Below are 22,199 nucleotides of genomic sequence, written 5' to 3'. Positions count from 1 at the left end.
CGAGAAGCGCTCTCAGGCCGAGGAGAAAGTTTTCCGTTGCGCAACCGGCGGTGCTCTTCTGCCGCCCCGAGACGCGGGCGGGCAAGAAGCACGCCGGCCGGATGCGTCGACATTTCGCCCACAGCCGCAAAGCAGCCACTTCACGACGACAGCGCCCGGGGCGAGCCCATTCCGGGATTCTCGTACTGCCGCTGGCGAGAAACCACAGTGCTTCCTTGGCTGGATACCACACTTCTCCCAACTGTCATTTGACTTTTAAAGCAGTGGTGCAAAGCGCCAACCAACTTTACTTTCGACATTCACAGACGTAGTTCAACGACACAGTTGCAACGTATGTGCTTCTCCGTAAACTTGCTACAGACAATTACTTGGCAGTATAAAACAGCCCCAATGTGTTTACATTGACATCATCCTCATTTTTTAATAATAACTCTTTCGTTTGATTTAATTCTGTCCTGCACAGCTTCTTATAGCGTGCTAACTAACCTGTCCATCTCTCCATCTCAACATTCTCCACCTAATTTTCTCTCTCTTCATACCTACAGGGTGTCCAGAAAAGGACTCCCTGATTTCAAAATTAAATATCTCGAAAACAAAGATCAATAGAGGAATGCAGTAAACGGTATGTTTATTGTGAAAGCTGTAAGAAGTTTATACAGCAGTTTGAAATAATAGTTAGAAAAGCTGCTAACAGATGGCGCTGTAATCGCCATACGTAATGCCTAGTATAAATAGTGATCCGAAGCCCAGAGCGATCAGTTCCACTATTGAAACGTGAAAGGAGGTTAACGTACCGAAGGAAGAGATTAAAACCATGCACTCCATTGAACGACGCGTTTTTCTTGTGCTGGAGTACCACAGGTTAGAAGGAAGTCCTACGGCAACAAGGCGAAGTTTTGAAGCACGATTTAATGTTCCAAAAGGACCCGATGCGAAAACCGTTCGTACGCTCTTCGAAAAATTTCAACGAACAGGCAGCGTAACTGATGATCTAGTGGGGCATGTTGACCGCAAGCAAACCGCAGTTACGCCTGAAAATATCGCCACTGTTTCTGGAATTATTCAGCGAAATCCAATGTCATCCGTCCGTAGAATTGCATCTGAGACTGGTTTGAAGCGTTCCAGCACGCACAAAATACTGAGAAAGAGCCTACACAAGTTTCCATTCAAAATTCAAACGCACCAGGCCATACCCGTACGAGCTGTGCAACAAAGGGTTGCCTTTGCTAATCAGATGCTCACAATGATTGATAGTGAAGGATTTGATGTTGGCTGCATTTGGTTTACAGATGAAGCACACTTCCACCTGAATGGATACGTGAATAAGCAGAACTGGCGATTTTGGAGTTCCGAAAAGCCATATTGGTGTGAAGCGAAACCCCTGTATTCTCCTAAAGTTACTGTGTGGGCTGCAGTATGCAGCAGAGGCATTATTGGCCCTTTTCTCATTCGAGAAACGGTCACTGGTGCACGTTACGTTGCAACTTTGGAACAATTTGTCGCCACACAGCAAGCGTTAGAGGATCGACCAGGTACTGAATGGTTTATGCAAGATAGAGTCCGACCACATCGGACCGAACAAGTGTTTCGCTTTCTTGAGGAATACTTCGGGAATCGAGTCATTGCTTTGGAATATCCCAAATTTACTGGTGCAGGCATGGATTGGCCTCCATATTCGCCGGATTTGACTCTCTGTGACTTTTTTTTGTGGGGCACAGTGAAAGACATGGTCTACCCGAAGCATCCCGCCACGCTGGACGAGCTTGAATCGGCGATCTCTGTGGCATGTGAATCCATTTCGGTTGAGACACTACGAAATGTGATGGCGAATTTCATTCTTCGTTTGCGCCACCTCTGTAGTGCCAATGGTGAACATTTTGAAAACATTGTGATGTGATTGTTTGCAAAGATTATTTTCATACGATTATTTCACGTATGTATGCTCATATGAGCTGTACAACGTACAGCGCCATCTGTTAGCAGCTTTTGTAACTATTATTTCAAACTGCTGTATAAACTTCTTACAGCTTTCACAATAAACATACCGTTTACTGCATTCCTCTATCGATCTTTGTTTTCGAGATATTTAATTTTGAAATCAGGGAGCCCTTTTCTGGACACCCTGTACATCGTTGATGATGTGTTTTATGTATTCCAGTATGACTCTACACGCTATCTCCTCTACTATACACTCCAGGTAACTTTGCAGACCGTGTTATCAGAGTCTTCACTATTTCTTCTTTTGCCAACTATTTCCCGACTCTTTTTTCCAACTATCCCTCTGTATTTAGTACCTTGTTGGTTCAACTAATATTTGGCATTCGTCTTCAGCATCGTATTCGTAATCTTATTATTTTTCCCAAGGTTCACGTATCACAGCCACACATCCACATAACAGTGTGCTCCAGATGTACGGCTTCTGAAATATCTTCATAAATTCTGTGTCATTATATCATACCCACAGCTCACTTGTGTGAACCTACTTCTAATAACTTCAATTTTTCTGCCACCTAGTGTAACCTTGCTTCCTAGACAGCAGTGCCGTTTCATTTCTTCTGTAATATGTTCCCCAGTTTGATGTTACGCAATTTCGCTATTCTTCTTTCTTCTATCCTTCTCACCTTTCGTCTTCGTGAATCCTTAAACCATACGAACTAGGCAGATTGTTTCATCCAATTGTTCGTTAAGTGTACCCCTTGTAAATTTCTTCTCATCTTTTTGGCCACCTGAGGCCCATATTAATTCGGGTGAGCCTCGTTTCTTCTGGTCTTGTCCAATATTCTTCCATTCTCATACTTTATAACCACCAAACCTCTTCTGTCCAAATTGTTTTCGCCCTGGGTCTAATTCTATCCTGGAAATCTGTGACTGCTTGAATTTTTTATTTGAAAGTCGCCCTGTTGTAGATCTTTGTTTCCCATATTCCCATTTCTTCCAGATCCCTTGCTACCGCTTGGATCAAGCGCAATTTGGTTCTCTTGTTCACAGGAAACTGTATTTGCGTCAACTTCTTCTGGCCCTTTCCATGTATGTACCGAAGAACATGTTCCTTCCTTTCCTGGTGGCGTCCGAGATTTTCTGTATCTCGGTATGCAGTTCTCGACTGACTCGTCTTCTATACTGACTCCTCTTCTTCTAGATCCCCACAACCTTGGAGCTTGACATTGGTGGTAGTCTTGCAGACGGTCTGTTCTAACTCGGTTCAGACTTCCTGCTGCGTATATGGCATTCTGGCGGATCATGTCTGGTAATGTCTCCGTTTTACACTGATCGAAATTTTTTTATTACTGTGGATGTGCATAGCTTGTATGCCAAATTAATTTTGATTATTCGTCCTCCCATTGCTTCTTTCTATTGCAAGCCAGTTTCTGTCTATTCTAGGGTTTTTCTCCTCCTTCTTAACTGCCCCCCCCCCCCCCCCCAAAAAAAACCCTCTTCCTGTAGTCATATACCTGGAAACCGCATTGGTGTTCGCCATATACTGTGTGTTCTGGATATAGATCTGTAGTCCTGCATTTGACACTTGTGTCCGTAGATGGGTGGTTTGATTAGCCACCTTCCCTGATCATTTTATCACATACACAGTTAAAGAACAAAGAGAAGAGGAGGTCTTCCTGTATGATTCCGGCTTTAATCATGGAACTTGACCTTGGATGTCGTGTTGCTGAAGATCTCTTTAATCAGTTCACTGGATTTTATATCGAAACTCATCTCCTTCAAAATTTGGTACAGTATTGGTCTATGTACTGAATCACAGGCTTCCTTGAAGTCTGCGAATGTAAGCACGAAATTCTTGCTCCTCTGCTTTTGATACGTGATTACCAATGTAAAACTCAAGATTTGTTCCGTGCACTTCTTAAGGGTTTTTTTTTCGTTCTGTTCAGCAGTACTCTTGAGAATATCTTATACGTCACTGTTTTTAACGACATTCCTCTGTGTAATTACCAGACTCCGACCTATTTTGTTTTTTGTGTTTAGAATGCATTTGTGCCTTCGTATATGTGTCAGTTTGTTAATCGCGTTCTCGTTAGCACACTTCAAGAGTTCTGCAATGATACCATCTTCCCGAGGAACCTCATTTTTCTTCAAGATACAAGTATTTAAGATGCTCCGAACCTCTTCTGCAGTTGGGGTAAGTGAGTCGAGAGATTTGGTTCATTTTGGCTATAGCTGAACGTCTCAGACGGGCCCTTTGAAGTTTAGGAGCACTTAAAAGTTTGGGGAATCATTATTTCCATTATAAACTTTCTTCGCTGTTTCATGCACATGAAAGTTAAAAGCATAGTAGCGATAAGGTGCAGTTATGCGGTACAGGGCTTAACGTCCCGTCGACGATGAGGTGATTACAGATGGAGCACAAACTTGGATTGTGGAGCGGTAAGGAAGAAAATCTGCCTTCCTTTTCAGAGGAATAATCCCGGCATTTGCCATAAGCGATGTAGAGAAACCACGTAAAATTTAATTCTGTATGACCTGTATGAATATCGAGAACTCAGATGGACAACCAGTCCTAAGCAAAGAAGGAACAGCGGAAAGGTGGAAGGAGTATTTAGAAGGTCTACACAAGGGAGATGTACTTGAGGGTAATATTATGGAGATGGAAGAGGACGTAGAGGAAGATGAGAAGGGAGATGTGATACTGCATGAAGAATTTGACAAAGCAACGAAGGACGTAAGTCGAAACAAGGCCCAGGGAGTAGACAACATTCCATTAGAACTACTGACGGCCTTGGAAGAGCCAGACAGGACAAAATTCTTCCACCTGGTGAGCAACATGTATGAGACAGGCGAAATGAACTCAGACTTCAAGAAGAATATAATAATTCCAATTTAAAAGAAAGCAGGTGCTGCCAGGTGTGAAAATTAGCGAACTATCAGTTTACTAACTCGCGGCTGCAAAATACTAACATGAATCCTTTACAGAAGAATGGAAAATCTGGCAGTAGCCGACCTTGGAGAAGATCAGTTTGGATTCCGGAGAAATGTAGGAACACGCGAGGCAATACTGACCCTACGACTTCTTATAGAAGATAGGCTATAGACAGGCAAACCTACGTTTATAGGGTGTGTAGAAAGCTTTTGACAATGTTGACTGGAATATTCTCTTTCAAAATCTAAAGCTAGCAGGGGTAACACAGGGAGCGAAAGGCTATTTACAAAAAAAATGTTGAAATGTATGTGAATTCCTAAGGGACCAAACTGCTGAGGTCATCGGTCCCTAGACTTACACACTACTTAAACTAACTTAACGCTAAGGACAACACTCACACCCATTCCCGAGGGAGGACTCGAACCTCCGGCGGGATGCGCCGCACGAATAGTAGTGACATGGCGCCTCTAACCGCGCAGCCACTCCACTTTACAATTTGTACAGAAATGAGATGACAGCTATAAGAGTCGAGGGGCACGAAAGGGAAGCAGCGGTTGAGAAAGGAGTGAGACAGGATTGTAGCGCATCCCGATGTTATTCAGTCTGTATATTGAGCAAAAGAAAAATTTGGAGTAGAAATTAAAGTCCAGGGAGAAGTAATAAAAACTTTGAGGTTTGCCAATGACACTGTAATTCTGTTAGAGATACCGAAGAACTTGGAAGAGCAACTGAACGGAACGGAGGATGTAGGATGAACATCAACATAAGAAAAGTTCTATGAGGGGCAGAAAAGGACAAGTATACTAACTGTTCACGGAAAATGTGAAAAGAAACACTGCTGAAAATTAAAGTTTCAAAGAATAATTTTCTCTTGTGCATGGTGTTGAGCAATTTACACACTTACACTTATAAACTAATAAAAAGTCGAAAAACCTGTAATTTTTGTAATCTTCATAAAGTCGTAATTATTGGATGAAATTCTTACTTATTAATTCGTAATGGTTGGCGCGTCTGGAACAGTAGTAGGAGAACACCTTTTGTTCTTCATAGCAAAATACTTCACTGCTCACGTTACCAATTTCCTGCGCCGTGGAAGCAACAGTCGTAACAGTTTATTCGGACTAACGCTGTATAATTTTACGCGCACACAAACTTCATGCTGACATCTGAATCCTTTCAAAAATTTATGCTACGAAGAAGGGAAAAAATCTGTAAATTAACCGAATACTGTCTTGCTTCTTCGCACCGTTAATTAAAGAACGTTCTTTTGCGCGAATTGCAGTTTGTGACCACTGGAGTGTCAAAACACTGGAAGTGAAATTACCGGGATCACGGAGTTGGTCGCCGCCTCCGCCAGCGTTGCTCAGCGCCACAGTGGGGCGTGAGGAGCCGCCCCCAGCTGTAACCGTCGCCCGCGCTCTGCGGCCACTTGCCCAAGAGCTGCAAGCGCACGCTTTCAAAAGTCGCTCTCCTGGCAGACGAGCGCGGGTGTCTCAAGCCACGCCTGGAAACAAATTCCGGTCGCAATTGGGGGCGCCTCTTGCGGAGCCGGAGACGGAATCTGAGGGCATCGCGACGCTCTGTTTGGTGCTAGCAGGACGGCGGCCGTCTGTCGGCACACAGTGTTAGCCAACCAGCCAACCGGGAGGTAAGAGGACTCGCGCTGCATCTCATCTCACACGGGAGAGCTGGTGCCAGCGCTGTCGCGAAACGACTAGGCAACAGAAACTGCCTACTTGTACGCCACAAGACTCGGCGGCTGTGGGGTTGCCGCAACTTGCTTAGTATGTACCGACTGCCGTCTCTCGCAGCAAGTAGTGATGCATCTGTGGGCGGCAGAGGATCCTGCTAGCAACAGTTGAATAACAAGCAAGCATTCGCACCTCTCCGCTTCCAGAGACTTGCCTTCTCGTTAAACACCCGCTGAAATTGCACGCATGATATGCTTGGACATGCAAATGATCAGCACTTCTGCGCAAAAGTAGGTAGGAGTAATGTGTAAGGAAAGGTTAAGCAGCGGACTTTTCATTCAGAAATCGCATCTGAATGTTGGTTATTTGTTAGAAGGTCGTGTCGTGACTCGCGTAAGCAGAAGAAACATTTGTCAGCACATTTCGGAACCTGACAGCGGGACGAGAGTCCGGCTTATCGTTCAGCGATCTTGCTGCTCACGTAGGACGGGATCCGGCGTCTGACGTTGGAACACGAATTCTGTAGGTTGCGAGGGGCTGTACTCAACTCCACACCGGCCCTACACGACTACAGCCCACGAGGACATATTCCTCAGCCGTACAGGACTGTACGCGAATGTCATGTACACTGAATTAGGAAATGGGGTTGTTTGCAGCAATACACATATCCACACGGACAGTGCGACGGCACTTGGACCTCTGCTATCAACACGGCGGCCATAGCTGCAACTTTCCTTCGCATCACAACAGAGAGGGCGGAGCCTACGAGATGTACGGCCACTGCAACGAACTTGTGACGTCACACTAGTGGGCTTGTCCGCTACACTTCGCGAATGCTCGGCTCCGTGCAGTGTCCACGGAAAATCAGTATTTAATTGAAAAGATACCCACTAAAGGTCTTAATTTTATCGTATGCTAGCGAGAGCTTGCATGCATTTAAACACGCAGTCAAGAATAATTAAACTCGTTTGAAATAGTTACTCGCCCGCCGCCGGAGACGAATGCTGTCACCTGCAGTATCACCTGCTGTGACGTAAGGACCATGGCCTGTCTTTCTCGTGGGCCTCGAGAGAGAAGCATGCCGACAGTGCTGCTCCCAACGACGGCACTAGACACAAAAATGGCGTCACTTTCTCTTTTGACACGATTCTCGATTCTGCATATACGATCGTGATAGGTGTATCTGCACATGGAAGCACCAAGGAGAAGGAATGTAGTAAGGCATGTTGTCGGATTATATTCACCATCGTCATACACGCCAAGTACCTGGTGCGACAATATGGAGTACTATGGGACACACAAAAATATCACCTGTGTTTCGTATAGCTGGTAGACTAATTTGGACAGAAGACGTCACATTACTGATGTGTTAAGGAGGGTGACTGTGCCTCATCTTCGAGGTCTCACAAGGTAACACAGGGCCCCATGCTGCACGTGTTGTCCTGACTTACCTCGATACAGACGGTGTTCGGCTGTTACCATAACCCCCCCCCCCCCCCCCCCCCCATTCTTTCACCCATTGGAAATACCTGGTTATGAGGTGCCGTGAGATTGGCAAGCCATCACTACACATCCATGACGACTGTTGAGCTCTAACATAGAGTTGAAACAGCATAGAATAAGGCAGACGCGTCTCTCTTCCTAGCTCAGATCGTCTCGAGGCCAGCCGGCTTGGAGCCATCGTTGCAAGTCTACGTAGTAACCGCCGCGCCTCGTATACTACTAAATCACTTACAAATTTAATCGCGTATTCTTCGTACTATACTGAACAAGCACAATAATTAAACTCTCATTATTTTCAATCCATTAATGAGCAACAGTGTTATTATCTCGTCTACCCGAGTGGATAGCCGCGCATTAGTCATTTCCGGGATTCGGAGAAAGCCGTAAGCCTAGGATCGAATCAGCCCGGCGGATTAACGAGGACCGATGTGCCGGCCAGCCTGATAGCGGTTTTTAGGTGGTTTCCCATATCCAACTAGGTGATTACCGAGCTGCTACCCATGTCTCACCGCAGTTATAACGATTCGCAAACATTCAGAAAACATTCGCACGCTTTTACTTGGGATAATACCAGACGTAAGACAGCTGGGGTACGCAAATTCTGTACCGTAGGGCGTAGTGTAGGGGTGGGATTGACGAGAGGAATGGCACCGGCCACCCTCTACCAGTAACATTGCCAAATCAAAAAATTAACATGCTGACGCAGTGGAAATACGAGACAAGGCCAGGGAAAAGAAGAATGAAGAGTGTAGTTATTTATGGTTTCCCCTATGGATCTCCGCGATTATCAGTGGAAGTTATATTGAAGAAAAGCCCACGCAACTCGTTTCTCTTTCAGATTTTATTTAGCCAAACTGGTTTCGGACGGGATACCCGTCGTAAATCGTGTGATCATTTACACACGAGGACGGGCTTGCACAATTTGTAATATACATTGATTTCTTTACGAAAAGCTTGTAAAATGAATTCTCATATTATGTAATGTAGGCACTTTCATGCATGTTGGCTTTGCTTTTCATGTTATTTTAATACAGCCATAAAAATGTAAAACAACTTACGGTTACGTTTTGATGCTCTCTATTGTCAAATTAGAAACATAATTTGCAGAGAGTTAAAGTAAGAAAATTTACGGAACATATAATGTGTACCGTACCAGATGCTCTCCCCAGCTAAGGTGCAGTTCACGTGGCGACAGAGTTGTTCCGCTGCAGAACTAAATCTGACATATCCGCATCAAGCAAATGTCAGTCAGACTGTGAATCCAAGAACAGGGCAAAGCAGAGGAGAGGGGAAAGTAAAAGTTTTATGGGCCCATATAAGTGTTAGAATTTGACACAGAAAGACTCATTTGTTTGTAGAAACATTGTATTTAAGAACAATGGATATGTACGTTCACCCCTCCTACTTGGATATCCGGAAGGCTTTCTTCTTTGTCTTCACCGTTCAACGTGCATTTCTAAATACCAGATCGCCAACGCCCTGCAGAAGTATAAACTTATTAGCGTTGCTTGACAGACGGGCAACATTAAGGAGTACTCATTTATAGTGTTTTAGTGTTTCCCCTCTCGCTCGTCTCAACCATGCACTGGCTTTCTTGGTATTTTGTAAATTTTTGTTTTTAGCTGATACCACGTGAAACCATACACTGAATAGTAGTGCACTCTTTCCTCCCGACTTCAATGTGTAACATTCTTTTTCCTGTTTATTTGTAAATCTTAAATGCAGTACAGATTTCAGTTAACGGGCCACATTTGTGCTCCTCCCATTGTTATGATTGTGGTACGAGGCTTCACGTTCAGGTACGTCCCCCACGATACGCCTTGATTAATTGAAGTTAAAACTATTTGATTCAGCCTATAAGTATGCTCGAATTAATTGCTCCCAATATACCGGTATCGTCTTCTTTGGGATCCACTTGGTAGAGGAAGTGGGGTGGGGGTGGGGGTGGGGGGGGCGATATGTACTGTACCACAACAAGGGCTGGAGGCATGACTAGGCAGCTACCGGGCAAAGAAAAAAAAAATCTGGTTGGAATTCGGGTGCTATCCGTCAAAACATAGAAGCCAGATAGAAGTGCTACAAGAAGGCACTATTTTACTGAATGACTCTGCTGGAAGTAGAGAAACACAACGTGGTGCTACAGGCTCCTTCTCTAGCACCGAGAGTTCTCGTGCTTGTCGTTGACGATGAGTCAGTTACAAGCACGGGAACTACGGGCTGCGAAGAAGCGGCAGAAGCCGTAGCCGCCAAAACCACGGCGGGACAAAGAGCGTCCAAGGCCGGCCGCTGGTTGGCGCTCGCGTCATCACCGCCAGCTCGGCCACCCCGCGTGGGCCGCGCTCCCGCGCCGCTTCTGCCGGCGGCCGTCTCCTCCTGGACCACAGGCGCCAAACGCGCCCATGTCCGCTCATCAAAGCACGTGATTCAATGCAAACCCTTTGGACCAGGTTCTTACTTCCCCACATCTTATTCCGTCCCCGATGTAGAATCATCGTCTACATGTATAACAACACTGTGCGAGACATCTGGCGGAGGGTGGCTCTGAGCACTATGGGACTTAACATCTATGGTCATCAGTCCCCTAGAACTTAGAACTACTTAAACCTAACTAACCTAAGGACAGCACACAACACCCAGCCATCACGAGGCAGAGAAAATCCCTGACCCCGCCGGGAATCGAACCCGGGAACCCGGGCGTGGGAAGCGAGAACGCTACCGCACGACCACGAGGTGCGGGCGTGGCGGAGGGTACTTCAAGTACCGCCACTGTCACTTACCCCTTTTTCCTATTCCAGTCGTGAATGAATTAATGGAAAAAAAACTGAGTTAATGGATCAACCATGAACTTGAACAAGCATCATGGGGCGTACGCCCCGAACAAACAGAACGAACAACGAACAAAATGACGTTAAAAAAAGCGGTTAGTATTTAAGCTTAGTAAGATGAACATGTATGAGGCGACAGTTCAACTCCCGCTCAAACCTTCATTTTTTTTTTTTAGTACAAGTGTAAATTGTGTGATATTCAAAAAATTTGCAGCTTTCTACACTATTCGTTCTTGCTACATTAGCAACGTCTCGCCGCTATGCAGGTTAACTCTGTGTAGCTCGTAGCGTCGAGGTGCAAAGCAGTTCCGCGTACCTTACCAGATTGCATATACAAGGGATTTCGCAAATCACGACAGGCATACATTTTCAGGAAAACTCTATGCCTTTCTTCATTTACTTGTCAATAGTTATAAATATGTTTGTTCTAATGATTAAATTTAATTAAAAACGGTAAGTAGTGAAATAGTATGAAATTCACTAAAACTTCGCGCAAATACACGTGTTTTTTAATTTATTTCCTCTCAAATGTCATATAAATTAAATAATATGAACAGTAATGCAAAATATATAGATTCAATCGTCGCCTCATACATATTCTCCTTACGAAGCTCGAACGCTAACCGCTTGACCACCATACGCTCTAACATCAAGCTCCTACGTTCTGACACATCCGTTACATGATAGACGCGTAAAACTTCTCTTGCAATATTCTCGGAATTGCCAGAGTAGTTCACTTTACTACTTGCACGTTATGATGTTTTAATGGGTTACTAAAGACGTACAAAGTTTGAAGTAAATCTCTGAGTCCAACGTCGTGCCCTCCCGTTGTATAAAAAACATCGTAAGAGATTGTAAAGATAGCTGTATATATTTCGCGACGCTTACTGCTTAGAAAATAAACATCCCATGCTCCACTTTTAGAAACTGAGCGCGGTTTTTATTTCACCCGTGCAACAGTCGCCACATAGCGAACATTCTCGAAGGTCGCCACCTCACGAGATGGAAGTGGGGTTTGCTTCATTTAACACAAAAGTCCACACTTTGTCTTCTTTATGTCCTCCGTGTTTCTAAAGGTGACCATTTTTTCATAAGATTTCTCTGTACATTCTATCCTTCTGCAAAATTCCTTTCTTTCACCAACACACAATAATTTAGTCGTACTGGATCCACAAAGCGCCGGACCGTATTGGTGTAACGGCAGGGTCCGAGGATGATGCATCTTTCTCCACAGAATTTCAGAAATACTGGATGAGAACTGAAGTTTAGTGATCACAACTCCCAAGGGCAAGTTCCGTAGCCTCGGCTAATATGTGCTACTGCCGATTCATGCTTGCTATCAAGACTACAGTTTCCTTTACAGCTTCTAAACTTGTTAATAGTTATTTTATTGCCTTGCCTATGACTGCATATGGCTTTCGCTTCAATGTTGAGTTCAATGTCTGCTTGTAGATAATCACCCTGCAAGCCGCTGTAGGCTACCTGTTCGAAAGTGGACACCTCTTCCGTTCTATAACGGCATGAACACTGCTGCGGACACTTTCAGTGAGGTGAATGAATGTTTTTAGAGGAACGGCAGTCAGTCCCTGCTCAAGAGCCAAAATCAGAGAAGGTTGTGATATTGGACGCTGGGGTCAGGGTGCAGTTAACGTACTAATACATTGCAAACGTTCAGATCGGGACTCGGGACAGGCCAGTACTTCGGGAGCGTTATTGTCCACAAACCATTGCCTCGCAAATGCTGCTTTATGAGAAGATGCACTGTCATGCTGATACAGTCAGTGCATCCGAACTGTTGCTCTAGTGTACGAAGTACTAAAGCTGTAAAACGTGCCCTCCAGCGGATTGCTACAGTGTGCAGCGTGATTAATCATTCCAAATCACTGGTTTTCAGGCATCCACTGCCACATGGCGTCACTGTTTACACCACCTCAAGCGCCACTTAGTACTGAGTACAGAAAAGTGTGGCTTATAAGGAGCTGCTCGACCACGGTACCCCACTCTTTTCAACAACCTAGCCATAGTCACTGTGTTGGCTGGACTGCTGCAGCTGTTTAGAACTCACGAGTGACTCCTTCCGCTGACACTATGAAATTTTTTACAGCCGCCCTCCGCAACCTCAACGTTATCCGTCCGTCAGTAAATGAAGTCTGCCTGGTCTACTATAGCTGTGGGTGCTTCTTTGAGTCTCCACTTCACAAGTACGTCACCAATGGGTTCGTTACTCACGTGTCATCTACACCTACATCTACAGCTATATACATACTACGCAAACCACCTTCTGGTGCGTGGCGGAGGGAACTTTGCATCATTTCCTTTCCTGTTCTATAGAGCGAGGAAAAACGACTGCCTTTATAGCTCCGAATGAAACCTCATTTCTCTGCGAAATGTACGTTGGCAGCTGTAGAACTGAAGTCAGCTTCCTGCCGATTGCCGAAATTTTCTCAATAGCGTTCCGTGATAACAACTTCACTTTCTTACCAGGGATTCCCGCTGGCGTTCATTACGCATCCCGTTGGAGTTCACTAAAATCTCCGTAATACTGATGTGTTGATCAAACTTAACGGTAGCAAACCTAGCAGCCAGCCTCTGAATTACTTCGATGTCCTCTTTTAATACCACCTGGCTGAGATCCCAAACATCCGAAGGAAGAAAGAAGGAAGGAAGGAAGGAACGAACGAACGATGATTGCATTTAACGTCCCGTCGACATCGAGATCCTTAGAGACGGAGCAGACGCTCGGATTGTCAAGGATAGGGGAGGAAATCGGCCGTACACTTTGAAAGAAACTGGAGCGATTTAGGGAAATCATGGAAAATCTAAATCTGAATGGCCGGACGAGGGTTCAATGCGAAACCAGTGTGCTAACCACTGCGACACCTCGCTCGGTCCAAACATTCGATCCCCGGCGGGGTCAGGGGTTTTCTCTGCCTCGTGATGGCTGGGTGTTGTGTGATGTCCTTAGGTTAGTTAGGTTTAAGTAGTTCTAAGTTCTAGGGGACTGATGACCTAAGATGTTAAGTCCCATAGTGCTCAGAGCCATTTTAGCCAGCCAAACATTCGAGAACGGATAGCACTAGTGTTCCAAGAGCGATCTCGAAATCGACCATTTGTCTTCCCTGCTCCCGCCTTATGTGTTCGTGCCACTTGATATCACTTCGCACCGTTACACCTAGATATTTAACCGACGTGACTGTTTCAAGCAGTACGCTATTAACGCATTAACTTACATTTTCCCCATTTAGAGCTAGCTGCCATTCATCACATCAACTAGAAATGTTGTCTGAGTCATCTTGTATCTTCCTATAGTCACTCAACTTTGACGCTTTACCATGCACCACAGCATCATCAGCCAACTACCGCAGATTGCTGCTCACCCTGTATACAGAGAACAAGAGCGATCCTGTCACACTTATCTGGTGCACTGCTGACAATACTCTTTACTCTGATGAACATTCGCCGTCGAGGACAATGTACTCGGCAACTTAAGTATTCGAGCCACTCACATATCTAAGAACCTATCAAGTAAGCTCGTTAATTCGCTACCAGGGAGCAGTGAGGTACAGTGTCAAACGCTTTGCGGAAATCTAGGAATACTGAATCTGCCTATTGTCCTTCATCCATGGTTCGTAGCATATCATCTGAGAAAAGGGCAAGCTGCGTTTCACAAGAGTGATGCTTTCTATATCCACTGACTAGTCCCATTCGGCTGCTGTGGTATTTCTTCTAACAACACAACATTATTCATCTCCTTTCGTATTGGCGGGTCCGGCTCATGTGACCTGTAGTTGTCAATACCGCATTACACGGGAGTATCCGGATACTTTTAATCAGATATTGTCCATTGCACGGCAGATAAACTGACGGTATCATGGTCATATCACGTGTACAACTATTCCATTCCCTAAAACGGCAGGACAGGTACTCACACCCAACACAGAGTCTCAGGTTAAACTGTCCATCGATTTATATGAAACAGAATTTATTTTCAAAATATATACTGAGAAGTAAGCAACCAAAAACAGCATCTGATAACAGCAAAATGCAGTAATATCAGGGAGCACGAAAGAATGAATAATGATATTCGCGTTAGGCCGTCCTCATGTTGCAAAATATTACAGTGGTTAAAACGCTGGACTCGTATTAGGAGAAGCGGAATTCTAAACCCCGTTCAGTCATCCAGTTTCTGACTATCGGTCATTTCCATAAATAGTTTAGGGCTAATACCGGAACATTCAGTCCCAAAAAAATTGCGACCAGTATTCCGATCCATGTTTCCCCAATCCGAACGTGTGCTCCGTCCTAAGTGATGTAGATGTCGACCGTAGGTAAAACCACTGCCTCCTTCCTTCCGCGCACGTTGCAGGAACCTGACTCTGTCCTTGGATATCCTGGGACGGTAGGACAGAGTGCCTGCGAGGAATGCCGGACCAGTAAGGCAGCAGGCGGACTCTGCTGCCCTTGACATTTTGACCGCCGGTGCGACCCCGCTGCCCGCGGAGAAAGCCGCTGTTCCGCCGAGGATGAGCTGCTACAGCGGGCTCTCCAGGCCGAGACAAATCAGCGCCCGAGCTCTCCTGCTACTCTCCCCGACAGCGCCCGCCCCCTTTGCCGTTTTCTACAGCCGCTAAAGGATTATTTCTGGTAGCCTTCCAGCAGCGTGTAGAATGACGTGCTTCGGTTCTCGGATGTGTATAGCGATGCGTCTTCTCTTCCGCTATATACACTGATCAACCAGAACGCTATGACCACCGACCTACTATCGATATAAACCTGTCAAGGCGATAGTAGCGTCACCTGGCGAGGAATGACTGCTAATCAGACATATGCACGGTGCATGTAGTATCAGTGAGCATGATGTCAGTGTGTAGAATGGGGAAGGCGCGCGATCTGAGTTTGACCGAGGGCAGAGTGTGATGGCCCGGAGGCTCGGCACGAGCATTTCGGAAACTGCACGACTTGTCCAGTGTTCGAGGTGTGCTGTGGTGAGTGTCTTCAACATACGGCGAAACCACGTCCAAACGGTGTAGAGTTGAGCAGCCACCCCTCACTACAGATGTCGGACATCGTAGGCTGGGCAGACTGGTAAAACAGGACACGCGGCGAACTCTGGCGGAACTAACATCGGATTTTAATGCTGTATAGAGCACGAGTGTGTCTGAACACACAGTGCATCGAACCTACTAACGATGGGTTTTCGCAGCCGACGACCCATGCATGTGCCAGCACATCGGCAACTACGACTAAAATGGGTACGCGACCTTTGGCACTGGATGTTGGCGCAGGGGCAGTGTGTTACATAATCTGATGAATCCCGATACCTCCTTCATCATGCTGATGAGAGGGCGCGAATTCATTTTCTTCCAGGAGAACAGCTCCTTGACACGTGTACTGCAGGTCGGAGACAAGCTGGCGGTGACTCCACTATTTTCTGAGGAACATCCACGTTGGCATCCATCGGTCCCGCGGAGTTCTTGCAAGGGACCATGACGGCTAAGGAGTATCGTACACTGGTTGCACCCCACTTACATCCCTTCGTGACGATCACGTTTCCTGACGGCAGCGGCATTTTTCAGCGAGATAATGCGCCATGTCACAAGGCCAGGAGTGTGACGGAGTGGTTCGAGGAACATAGTGGCAAGTTCCAGTTCATGTGCTGGCCCTCCCAACTCGCCGCATCGGAACGCAATCAAACACATCTGGGATGTGGGATGTGATTGAGCTCATCGGCACCCCTCCCCGGAATTTACGAGAATTAGGCGTGTGTGTGCAGATGTGGTACCAGATCCCTCCAGCGACCTACCAAAGCTTCATTGCTTCCATGTCACGATGCGTCGCCACTGTTATCCGTGCCAAAGGGGGACATACCTGTTGTTAGGTGAGTGGTCATAATGTTCTGGTTGATCAGTGTTGATCTTTCTCCGTACGTCTAATTACAAGTTAACAACTAGCAGTGAAAATTATAAAATTATGTTTAAACCGACGTGTTAAACTATCTTCCTGACCATGGGGTACATGTACGATAAATCTTTCTACATCTACAGCAAATAAAGGCTTACAGAAAAGAACAGACAGCGTGCATTCATATAACTGTAGGCTCAATATTTCAGTTAAGACTGCGGCTAAGTGATGACACTCTCTTGGAGGATTTCTGTGTCTTGTGGAGTGAATCGTACGTGAATGAGAGGAGTGGCACAGCGGTTACAAATCTCGCCTCGGATTCGGGAGGTGCATTGTTGAAATCATCAAAAATGGTTCAAATGGCTCTGAGCACTATGGAACTTAACTTCTAATGTCATCAGACCCTTAGATCTTAGAATTACTTAAACCTAACTAACCTAAGGACATCACACACATCCATGCCCGAGGCAGGATTCGAACCTGCGGCCGTAGCGGTCGCGCGGTTCCAGACTGAAGCGCCTAGAACCGCTCGGCCACTCCCGCCGGCTTGAAATCATCGCTCAAGCATCCTGGTTTAGGTTTTCCATGGTTTCTCTGAATAAAACAAAAGGAAAGAACATAGAACTTAACGTCCTGTCGACATCGAGGTCATTAGAGAAGAAACACAAGCTCGGATTGTTTCAAGGATGGGGAAGGAAATCGGACGTATCCTTTCAATGGAAACAGCTCGGAATTTGTTCGGAACGTTTTACAGAAATTACGGAAAACGTAAATCAGAATGGTAGGACGCTGATTTCAGCGAACGCGAGTCCCGTCTGCTAACCAATGCGCCATGTCGCTAGGTTACCTAAATGCAAGCAGGACGCAAAACCGTACTATGACTGTCTTACCGCAATCTGCTATCTCTGGCGAATTTATAATGCGAACAGCGCCATGTGGCGTACGGCGTGATTTCAGATACAGACTACAAGATGTGTGGCAAACGGAAGAAAATCTTCACGCTGGTTGAGAATGGGATTAAAATATTTTTCACGCAGTTTCTGCATCTACAGTCTGCTGGACTACCATCGGTGTCGTAGCATCTTAAAACAGTCAATAAAAAGCCCACCTACACGAGTTCTCCAAACTGAAATGCCCCGACTTGTTCATTCAGGAGGATCACCGCGTTTGGTGGATGAGCATGGGAGGTTGTCACACGTGTGCGCACTCGCTGACGTCACCCCTGCGGTGGCCAGAAGGAGCGTGCAAATATTGACTGACGAAATCTGCGAGAACGCCGGCAGCGGTGACCCAGGGCGGCGACCGCTCAACGACGTACCGGCTGGGCCAGAACACGCCGAACAATGTTTGGGCAGCGCAGCTACCGTTGCAAGAATCCTGGCTGTCACGGTGAGCCTGTGACTTAGCTCTTCAACGTCGAGTGATACGCCGCTTCCCGATGTGGTGTACATCGAACGTTCCTAGAACAGGGGAGGTCAAACTGTTCGGTTGGAAGAATGCGCATACAGTCAGTTATTTACCACACAGACGTCTTAACGGGCGTTCTTGTGCTTCTTCCTTCTATTTCCCGTAATTACCAGAGAATCTGTGGCATAATATCTAGTTTTTATAGAACACAAAACAAAGAAAGGAGAAGGAAATTCTGTATTCCTCCCCACCATACAACGTACTTCCCATTGCCAATAAGAAAGTACACTGAGGTGACAAAAGTCATGGGATAGCGATGTACACGTACACAGATGGCGGTAGTATTGCGTATGCAAGGGGCAGGGCACTGACAAATTTGTCATTTGTACCCAGGTGATTCAAATAAAAAGGTTTCCGACGTGATTATGGCCGCACGACGAGTATTAACAGACTTTGAACGCGGAATGATGGCTGGAGCTAGATGGTAGTTGGAGCTAGACGGCATGGGACATTCCGTTTCGGAAATCGTCAGGGAATTCAATATTTCGAGATCCATAGTTTCAAGAGTTTGCCGAGAATACCAGACTTCAGCCATTACCTCTCACCATGGACAATTCAGTGGTCGACGGCCTTCATTGAACGACCGAGAGCAGCAGCGTTTGCGTAGAGTTGTCGGTGCTAACAGACAAGCGACGCTGCGCGAAATAACCGCAGAAATCAATGCAGTATGTACGACCAACATATTCGTTAAGATAGTGCGGCGAAATTTGGCGTTAATGGCCTAAGGCAGCAGACAAGCAACGCGAGTGCCTTTGCTAACAGCACAACATCGCCTGCACCGCCTCTCCTGGGCTCGTGACCACATCTGTTGGGCCCTAGATTGAAAGACTGCGGCCTGATCAGATGAGTCCCGACTTCAGTTGGTAAGAGCTGAAAGTTGGATTCGAATATGGCGCAGATCCCACGAAGCCATGGACCCAAGTTGTCAACAAGGTACTGCTCAAGCTAGTTCTGGTTCTTTAATGGTGTGAGCTGTGTTTACATGGAATGGACTGGGTGTTATGGTCCAGCTGAACCAATCATTGACTGGAAATGGTTTTGTTCGGCTACCTCTCCAAGTAGCCGAACAAAACGATTTCCAGTCAGTGATTTGCAGCCATACATAGACCCCATCTTCCCGAACAAGGTGGAAATTTTCTGGATGACAATGCGTTATGTCGGAACACTCTGGATAATTCGAGCGAAGGATATGGCCACCCAGATCGCCCAAAATGAATCCCATCCAACAATTAGGGGACAAATCGAGAGGTCAGTTCGTGCACAATCCTGCAACGGCGAAACTTCCGCAATCATAGACGACTACAGAAAACAGCATGAATCGAATGTGTGTGAAATCTTATGGGATTTAACTGCTAAGGTCATTAGTCCCTAAGCTTACACACTACTTAACCTAAATTATCCTAAGGACAAACACACACACCCATGCCCGAGGGAGGACTCGAACCTTCACCGGGATCAGCCGGACAGTCCATGACTGCAGCGCCCTAGACCGCTCGGCTAATCCCGCGCGGCAAACAGCATGAATCAATATTACTGCAGGGGACTTCCAACAACTTGTTGTGTCCATTCCACGTCGAGTTGTTGCACTACGCCGGGCAAAAGGAGCTGCGATACGATATTAGAAGGTATCCCATGACTTTTGTCATCTCAGAGTATTTGGAAAAATTCCAAACGTCGCATTTCAATCTGAAAAAATACCAAGGAAAGATTTTCAGATTCGAGTTGAGCGGCGTGTGAGCGACTATAGTCGCGAATCAGCGTGGCACGTGCACTGAGCAGTCAGCGTTCGCTCCAAATTTTTACGGGGTAATCGAGGAGAAAGTTGCTGCTGTATTCCGTAACGCTAAAGCGAAAGATCGCCACAATGCGCTGTTTATCCTCAGTGGCGTCAATTATGTGGATGACCGCCCCTTGCGCTCTTCATGATGGACATTTTGATGACGCTACATAAATTTCGCCACGAAAGCTCTTGTCGTCCGAACACAACACTAGACTAAAAGTTGACGACGAATATCGATATATTCTTCGATCTCTGCGTTAGAAGACTTTATCACATTCGGGGCAAAGAATAATGAGAACCATTTTCAGTTCCTGCGACGAGGATTATAACGGCAATCCTTAAGTTTCAACTGCTGGAAAAGAGTTAAGAGAACAACATGGCAAGAGCAGTAAACATGGATCCCTCCAGAAGGGGTACACTAGGACTGACACTGACTGATAGACGGATGACAATAGCTGAAATCCAGGCAGCGGTTACTGGCAGAACGTCAGTATGAACATTCGGGAACAGATAACTGGAAGTTGGTTGCGATCTCGAGTTGGCTTACGTCGTTTACCGCTGATACCACACCACGGATAACAGAGACTTCCAGGGTGTCGGGAAGAGGTACCCAACCTTTTAGCTTACCTGGGCCACGTTGGAACAAGACGAGTATTCGTGTGATAGATACTTAGTTCTTGGGTCGCATCGATACTTGCTTCGGGCGCATGAGCCGCGCCCGCCGCGTGTTGGACAATTGATGTAGACGCAGAGACAACTGCGACATTAAGTGGCGTGCCGTGGCGATCTGTCTCGCTTCTCATTGTGACTGTCGCATTGACGTCAGTGTGTGCCTACACGACCTGGTGAAAGATCAGAACGCAGCGATCCTCGAGACACACACCCATCCAGCTCCTGGAATCACGGTGTGGGGAACTACTCGATACGACAACACGACTGATTTGTTAAATGTTGAACGGAGGCTCGTCAATAAATGCCAAAACCCATTGTCGTGTCATATTCCAGCAGGATAACGCAAGACTTCAGACAGCAGTTAACACCGTAACTACGATGAGCAACGTACACATCTCTGACTTGCCTGCTCGGTCGCCCGATTTGTTACCTATACAGAATGTCTGGGACGTGGCTGGAAGACGTCTACTTTCATACCAGGCTCTAGTCACAAATCTCGATGGAGTGATGACATCTTGTGTTCCAGGTATAACACGAAATTTCTCAAGATGGTATTTGGAGGCTGTTTAAATCCGTGCCGCAAGGGATACGATGAATTCGTGTCCATGGGGAAGGTCGGGGGCGGGGGTGAGGGGGCGTAGAGGTTGATGATAGTCACTCAGGATGAAAGTTTAATTACTTAATACCCGCTGCGTTATGAACATCTGCAGAAAGTTTGATAAATATCGGACTGTTGGTATTGAACATTATTTCCGCCAGTGTGTGATAATCTGAGCAGCCCCCTTAGATTGGTTGCAAATGACGCTCTAATTTACCGTCTAGTAAAATCATCAGACGATCAATTCCAATTACAAAATGATGTAGAGAGAATTTCTGCATGGTGCGAAAAGTGGCAATTGGCACTAAACAAAGAAAAGTGCGAGATCATCCACATGGGTACTAAAAGGAATCCGATAAATTTTGGGTATACGATAAATCGCACAAATCTAAGGGCTGTCAATTCGACTAAATACCTAGGAATTACAATTACGAGCAACTTAAATTGGAAAGACCACAAAGATAATATTTTGGGGAAGGCGAAACAACGACTGCGCTTTGTTGGCAGAACACTTAGAAGATGCGAGAAACCCACTAAAGAGACAACTTACATTACACTTGTCCGTCCCCTGCTGGAATATTGCTGCACGGTGTGGGATCATTACCAGATAGGATTGGCGAGGACATCGAAAAAGTTCAAAGAAGGGCAGCTCGTTTCGTGTTATCGCGCAGTAGGGGTGAGAGTGTCACTGATATGATAGCGAGTTGGGGTGGCAGTCACTGAAACAAAGTCGGTTTTCTTTGCGACGAGATCTATTAACGAAATTTCAATCACCAACTTTCTCTTCCGAATGCGAAAATATTTTGTTGACACCCACCTATGTAGGGAGAATTGATCATCGTAATAAAATAAGAGAAATCAGAGCTCGAACGGAAGGATTTAGGTGTTCCTT

Source organism: Schistocerca serialis, chromosome 2 (genome assembly GCF_023864345.2).
Source record: "Schistocerca serialis cubense isolate TAMUIC-IGC-003099 chromosome 2, iqSchSeri2.2, whole genome shotgun sequence".
NCBI classification, from domain to species: Eukaryota; Metazoa; Arthropoda; class Insecta; order Orthoptera; family Acrididae; genus Schistocerca; species Schistocerca serialis.
This window is presented reverse-complemented; position numbering follows the sequence as displayed.